Genomic DNA, 7,482 nt, shown 5'->3' on the forward strand with positions numbered 1-7,482 from the left:
ATCTGCAGCTGTGGTACAGGAAGGTGGTTACATGGATCTACAGCTGTGGTACAGGAAGGTGGTTACATGGATCTACAGCTGTGGTACAGGAGGGTGGTTACATGGATCTACAGCTGTGGTACAGGAAGGTGGTTACATGGATCTGTAGCTATGGTACAGGAGGGTGGTTACATGGATCTGTAGCTGTGGTACAGGAGGGTGGTTACATGGATCTGTAGCTGTGGTACAGGAGGGTGGTTACATGGATCTGTAGCTGTGGTACAGGAGGGTGGTTACATGGATCTGTAGCTGTGGTACAGGAGGGTGGTTACATGGATCTGTAGCTGTGGTACAGGAGGGTGGTTACATGGATCTGTAGCTGTGGTACAGGAGGGTGGTTACATGGATCTACAGCTGTGGTACAGGAGGGTGGTTACATGGATCTGTAGCTGTGGTACAGGAGGGTGGTTACATGGATCTACAGCTGTGGTACAGGAAGGTGGTTACATGGATCTACAGCTGTGGTACAGGAGGGTGGTTACATGGATCTACAGCTGTGGTACAGGAAGGTGGTTACATGGATCTGTAGCTGTGGTACAGGAGGGTGGTTACATGGATCTGTATCTGTGGTACAGGAGGGTGGTTACATGGATCTACAGCTGTGGTACAGGAGGGTGGTTACATGGATCTGTAGCTGTGGTACAGGAAGGTGGTTACATGGATCTACAGCTGTGGTACTGGAAGGTGGTTACATGGATCTGTAGCTGTGGTACAGGAAGGTGGTTACATGGATCTGTAGCTGTGGTACAGGAGGGTGGTTACATGGATCTGCAGCTGTGGTACAGGAGGGTGGTTACATGGATCTACAGCTGTGGTACAGGAGGGTGGTTACATGGATCTGTAGCTGTGGTACAGGAGGGTGGTTACATGGATCTACAGCTGTGGTACAGGAAGGTGGTTACATGGATCTGTAGCTGTGGTACAGGAGGGTGGTTACATGGATCTGTAGCTGTGGTACAGGAGGGTGGTTACATGGATCTGTAGCTGTGGTACAGGAGGGTGGTTACATGGATCTGTAGCTGTGGTACAGGAGGGTGGTTACATGGATCTGTAGCTGTGGTACAGGAGGGTGGTTACATGGATCTACAGCTGTGGTACAGGAGGGTGGTTACATGGATCTGTAGCTGTGGTACAGGAAGGTGGTTACATGGATCTGTAGCTGTGGTACAGGAGGGTGGTTACATGGATCTACAGCTGTGGTACAGGAGGGTGGTTACATGGATCTGTAGCTGTGGTACAGGAGGGTGGTTACATGGATCTGTAGCTGTGGTACAGGAGGGTGGTTACATGGATCTGTAGCTGTGGTACAGGAGGGTGGTTACATGGATCTGTAGCTGTGGTACAGGAGGGTGGTTACATGGATCTACAGCTGTGGTACAGGAGGGTGGTTACATGGATCTGTAGCTGTGGTACAGGAAGGTGGTTACATGGATCTGTAGCTGTGGTACAGGAGGGCGGTTACATGGATCTACAGCTGTGGTACAGGAGGGTGGTTACATGGATCTGTAGCTGTGGTACAGGAGGGTGGTTACATGGATCTGCAGCTGTGGTACAGGAAGGTGGTTACATGGATCTGCAGCTGTGGTACAGGAGGGTGGTTACATGGATCTACAGCTGTGGTACAGGAGGGTGGTTACATGGATCTGTAGCTGTGGTACAGGAGGGTGGTTACATGGATCTGTAGCTGTGGTACAGGAAGGTGGTTACATGGATCTGTAGCTGTGGTACAGGAAGGTGGTTACATGGATCTACAGCTGTGGTACAGGAAGGTGGTTACATGGATCTGTAGCTGTGGTACAGGAGGGTGGTTACATGGATCTGCAGCTGTGGTACAGGAAGGTGGTTACATGGATCTGTAGCTGTGGTACAGGAAGGTGGTTACATGGATCTACAGCTGTGGTACAGGAAGGTGGTTACATGGATCTGTAGCTGTGGTACAGGAGGGTGGTTACATGGATCTACAGCTGTGGTACAGGAGGGTGGTTACATGGATCTGCAGCTGTGGTACAGGAAGGTGGTTACATGGATCTGCAGCTGTGGTACAGGAGGGTGGTTACATGGATCTACAGCTGTGGTACAGGAGGGTGGTTACATGGATCTGTAGCTGTGGTGCAGGAGGGTGGTTACATGGATCTGTAGCTGTGGTACAGGAGGGTGGTTACATGGATCTACAGCTGTGGTACAGGAGGGTGGTTACATGGATCTGTAGCTGTGGTACAGGAAGGTGGTTACATGGATCTGTAGCTGTGGTACAGGAAGGTGGTTACATGGATCTACAGCTGTGGTACAGGAAGGTGGTTACATGGATCTACAGCTGTGGTACAGGAAGGTGGTTACATGGATCTGTAGCTGTGGTACAGGAGGGTGGTTACATGGATCTACAGCTGTGGTACAGGAAGGTGGTTACATGGATCTGTAGCTGTGGTACAGGAAGGTGGTTACATGGATCTGTAGCTGTGGTACAGGAAGGTGGTTACATGGATCTACAGCTGTGGTACAGGAAGGTGGTTACATGGATCTACAGCTGTGGTACAGGAGGGTGGTTACATGGATCTGTAGCTGTGGTACAGGAGGGTGGTTACATGGATCTGTAGCTGTGGAACAGGAGGGTGGTTACATGGATCTGTAGCTGTGGTACAGGAGGGTGGTTACATGGATCTGTAGCTGTGGTACAGGAGGGTGGTTACATGGATCTGTAGCTGTGGTACAGGAGGGTGGTTACATGGATCTGTAGCTGTGGTACAGGAAGGTGGTTACATGGATCTGTAGCTGTGGTACAGGAGGGTGGTTACATGGATCTGTAGCTGTGGTACAGGAGGGTGGTTACATGGATCTACAGCTGTGGTACAGGAAGGTGGTTACATGGATCTGTAGCTGTGGTACAGGAGGGTGGTTACATGGATCTGTAGCTGTGGTACAGGAAGGTGGTTACATGGATCTACAGCTGTGATACAGGAAGGTGGTTACATGGATCTGTAGCTGTGGTACAGGAGGGTGGTTACATGGATCTGTAGCTGTGGTACAGGAAGGTGGTTACATGGATCTGTAGCTGTGGTACAGGAAGGTGGTTACATGGATCTACAGCTGTGGTACAGGAAGGTGGTTACATGGATCTACAGCTGTGGTACAGGAAGGTGGTTACATGGATCTGTAGCTGTGGTACAGGAGGGTGGTTACATGGATCTGTAGCTGTGGTACAGGAAGGTGGTTACATGGATCTACAGCTGTGGTACAGGAAGGTGGTTACATGGATCTACAGCTGTGGTACAGGAAGGTGGTTACATGGATCTGTAGCTGTGGTACAGGAGGGTGGTTACATGGATCTGTAGCTGTGGTACAGGAGGGTGGTTACATGGATCTACAGCTGTGGTACAGGAAGGTGGTTACATGGATCTACAGCTGTGGTACAGGAGGGTGGTTACATGGATCTACAGCTGTGGTACAGGAAGGTGGTTACATGGATCTGTAGCTGTGGTACAGGAGGGTGGTTACATGGATCTGTAGCTGTGGTACAGGAGGGTGGTTACATGGATCTACAGCTGTGGTACAGGAGGGTGGTTACATGGATCTGTAGCTGTGGTACAGGAGGGTGGTTACATGGATCTGCAGCTGTGGTACAGGAGGGTGGTTACATGGATCTGTAGCTGTGGTACAGGAGGGTGGTTACATGGATCTGTAGCTGTGGTACAGGAGGGTGGTTACATGGATCTGTAGCTGTGGTACAGGAGGGTGGTTACATGGATCTGCAGCTGTGGTACAGGAAGATGGTTACATGGATCTGCAGCTGTGGTACAGGAAGGTGGTTACATGGATCTGTAGCTGTGGTACAGGAGGGTGGTTACATGAATCTGTAGCTGTGGTACAGGAGGGTGGTTACATGGATCTGTAGCTGTGGTACAGGAAGGTGGTTACATGGATCTACAGCTGTGGTACAGGAAGGTGGTTACATGGATCTACAGCTGTGGTACAGGAAGGTGGTTACATGGATCTGTAGCTGTGGTACAGGAAGGTGGTTACATGGATCTGTAGCTGTGGTACAGGAGGGTGGTTACATGGATCTGTAGCTGTGGTACAGGAAGGTGGTTACATGGATCTACAGCTGTGGTACAGGAGGGTGGTTACATGGATCTACAGCTGTGGTACAGGAAGGTGGTTACATGGATCTACAGCTGTGGTACAGGAGGGTGGTTACATGGATCTACAGCTGTGGTACAGGAAGGTGGTTACATGGATCTGTAGCTGTGGTACAGGAAGGTGGTTACATGGATCTACAGCTGTGGTACAGGAAGGTGGTTACATGGATCTGTAGCTGTGGTACAGGAAGGTGGTTACATGGATCTGTAGCTGTGGTACAGGAGGGTGGTTACATGGATCTACAGCTGTGGTACAGGAAGGTGGTTACATGGATCTACAGCTGTGGTACAGGAGGGTGGTTACATGGATCTACAGCTGTGGTACAGGAAGGTGGTTACATGGATCTGTAGCTGTGGTACAGGAGGGTGGTTACATGGATCTACAGCTGTGGTACAGGAAGGTGGTTACATGGATCTGTAGCTGTGGTACAGGAAGGTGGTTACATGGATCTACAGCTGTGGTACAGGAGGGTGGTTACATGGATCTACAGCTGTGGTCCAGGAGGGTGGTTACATGGATCTGTAGCTGTGGTACAGGAGGGTGGTTACATGGATCTACAGCTGTGGTACAGGAAGGTGGTTACATGGATCTGTAGCTGTGGTACAGGAAGGTGGTTACATGGATCTACAGCTGTGGTACAGGAAGGTGGTTACATGGATCTGTAGCTGTGGTACAGGAAGGTGGTTACATGGATCTACAGCTGTGGTACAGGAGGGTGGTTACATGGATCTACAGCTGTGGTCCAGGAGGGTGGTTACATGGATCTACAGCTGTGGTACAGGAAGGTGGTTACATGGATCTGTAGCTGTGGTACAGGAAGGTGGCTACATGGATCTACAGCTGTGGTACAGGAAGGTGGTTACATGGATCTGCAGCTGTGGTACAGGAAGGTGGTTACATGGATCTGTAGCTGTGGTACAGGAGGGTGGTTACATGGATCTACAGCTGTGGTACAGGAAGGTGGTTACATGGATCTGCAGCTGTGGTACAGGAAGGTGGTTACATGGATCTGTAGCTGTGGTACAGGAGGGTGGTTACATGGATCTACAGCTGTGGTACAGGAGGGTGGTTACATGGATCTACAGCTGTGGTACAGGAAGGTGGTTACATGGATCTGCAGCTGTGGTACAGGAAGGTGGTTACATGGATCTGTAGCTGTGGTACAGGAAGGTAGTTACATGGATCTACAGCTGTGGTACAGGAGGGTGGTTACATGGATCTACAGCTGTGGTACAGGAGGGTGGTTACATGGATCTACAGCTGTGGTACAGGAAGGTGGTTACATGGATCTGTAGCTGTGGTACAGGAGGGTGGTTACATGGATCTACAGCTGTGGTACAGGAGGGTGGTTACATGGATCTGCAGCTGTGGTACAGGAAGGTGGTTACATGGATCTGTAGCTGTGGTACAGGAAGGTGGTTACATGGATCTACAGCTGTGGTACAGGAGGGTGGTTACATGGATCTGTAGCTGTGGTACAGGAAGGTGGTTACATGGATCTGCAGCTGTGGTACAGGAGGGTGGTTACATGGATCTGTAGCTGTGGTACAGGAGGGTGGTTACATGGATCTGTAGCTGTGGTACAGGAGGGTGGTTACATGGATCTGTAGCTGTGTTTTAAAAAATTCTCAAGGTCAGGTTCGTAGGAGAGTAGTCTGACACAGAACAAACGACCAAGAGGCGAGACTGCTAGAATATGGGCATTTTATTCCCCGCAGTGTCGCACAACGGGTCTGGTTTATGCTCACTCTACATGTTACAAAAACTGGGAGCCGTCAGTTCTTGTAGAGCGGTTGCCAACAACCCACGCTCGGCGGTTAAACGTAACCCCGGAGCAGACTCACCGAACTGGAGACTTTTCCAGCTTTTTATTCTTTTCCAGATATAAACATTCATGTGAACAGCAGAGCAAGGCTAAAAAACACATTCCATTCTGGTTACATACAGATAAGAAGATTCACACGGGACTAAGCAACACCTCCATTCCGGTTAGATTCACACATGTATTGGGACATAATTTTTAACCGTTTCACCACATTCCACTGCTTGGAATTTTACACCACATTCCACTGCTTGGCCCAATACATGTGTTACATTATGCAATTCGTTTCAGTTAATTTCAGTTCAGTCAATTCAGTGTAGTTCAATTCAGCTCAGTTCAGGTCTGTTCAGTTCAATTCAATTGTGTTCAATTCAGTTCCGTCCATTTCAATTCAATTTAGCTCAGTTCCATTTTGTTCCGTTCAATTTGATTCACTTCAGTTCCACTCAGTTCAGTTCAGTTCAATCCCATTCAATTCTGTTAACTCCGCTTCAGCCTTTTGGACATGCCCACATCCTCCGCTGTACCCCAGGCAAGGGGTTCTTCGGCAGGACTGGGATCCTTTCTCAAACAAACTGCCACGTACATGCCCACATCCATGCCATCCCGGGACGGTCGGGACCTCCACAGTTTGTTCTTCTGGTTTCTTAGTCGTTTTCCAAAACATTGTTCTGTATCAAAATCTCTCCTCAATTGCGATTGACCCTGCTCGACTACGCCAAATGTTTTAAAAAATTCTCAAGGTCAGGTTCGTAGGAGAGTAGTCTGACACAGAACAAACGACCAAGAGGCGAGACTGCTAGAATATGGGCATTTTATTCCCCGCAGTGTCGCACAACGGGTCTGGTTTATGCTCACTCTACATGTTACAAAAACTGGGAGCCGTCAGTTCTTGTAGAGCGGTTGCCAACAACCCACGCTCGGCGGTTAAACGTAACCCCGGAGCAGACTCACCGAACTGGAGACTTTTCCAGCTTTTTATTCTTTTCCAGATATAAACATTCATGTGAACAGCAGAGCAAGGCTAAAAAACACATTCCATTCTGGTTACATACAGATAAGAAGATTCACACGGGACTAAGCAACACCTCCATTCCGGTTAGATTCACACATGTATTGGGACATAATTTTTAACCGTTTCACCACATTCCACTGCTTGGAATTTTACACCACATTCCACTGCTTGGCCCAATACATGTGTTACATTATGCAATTCGTTTCAGTTAATTTCAGTTCAGTCAATTCAGTGTAGTTCAATTCAGCTCAGTTCAGGTCTGTTCAGTTCAATTCAATTGTGTTCAATTCAGTTCCGTCCATTTCAATTCAATTTAGCTCAGTTCCATTTTGTTCCGTTCAATTTGATTCACTTCAGTTCCACTCAGTTCAGTTCAGTTCAATCCCATTCAATTCTGTTAACTCCGCTTCAGCCTTTTGGACATGCCCACATCCTCCGCTGTACCCCAGGCAAGGGGTTCTTCGGCAGGACT

This window comes from Chiloscyllium plagiosum, unplaced genomic scaffold, assembly GCF_037043375.1.
Source record: "Chiloscyllium plagiosum isolate Xiang-an unplaced genomic scaffold, Cpla_swu_hap1 HiC_scaffold_38, whole genome shotgun sequence".
Taxonomy (NCBI): Eukaryota; Metazoa; Chordata; class Chondrichthyes; order Orectolobiformes; family Hemiscylliidae; genus Chiloscyllium; species Chiloscyllium plagiosum.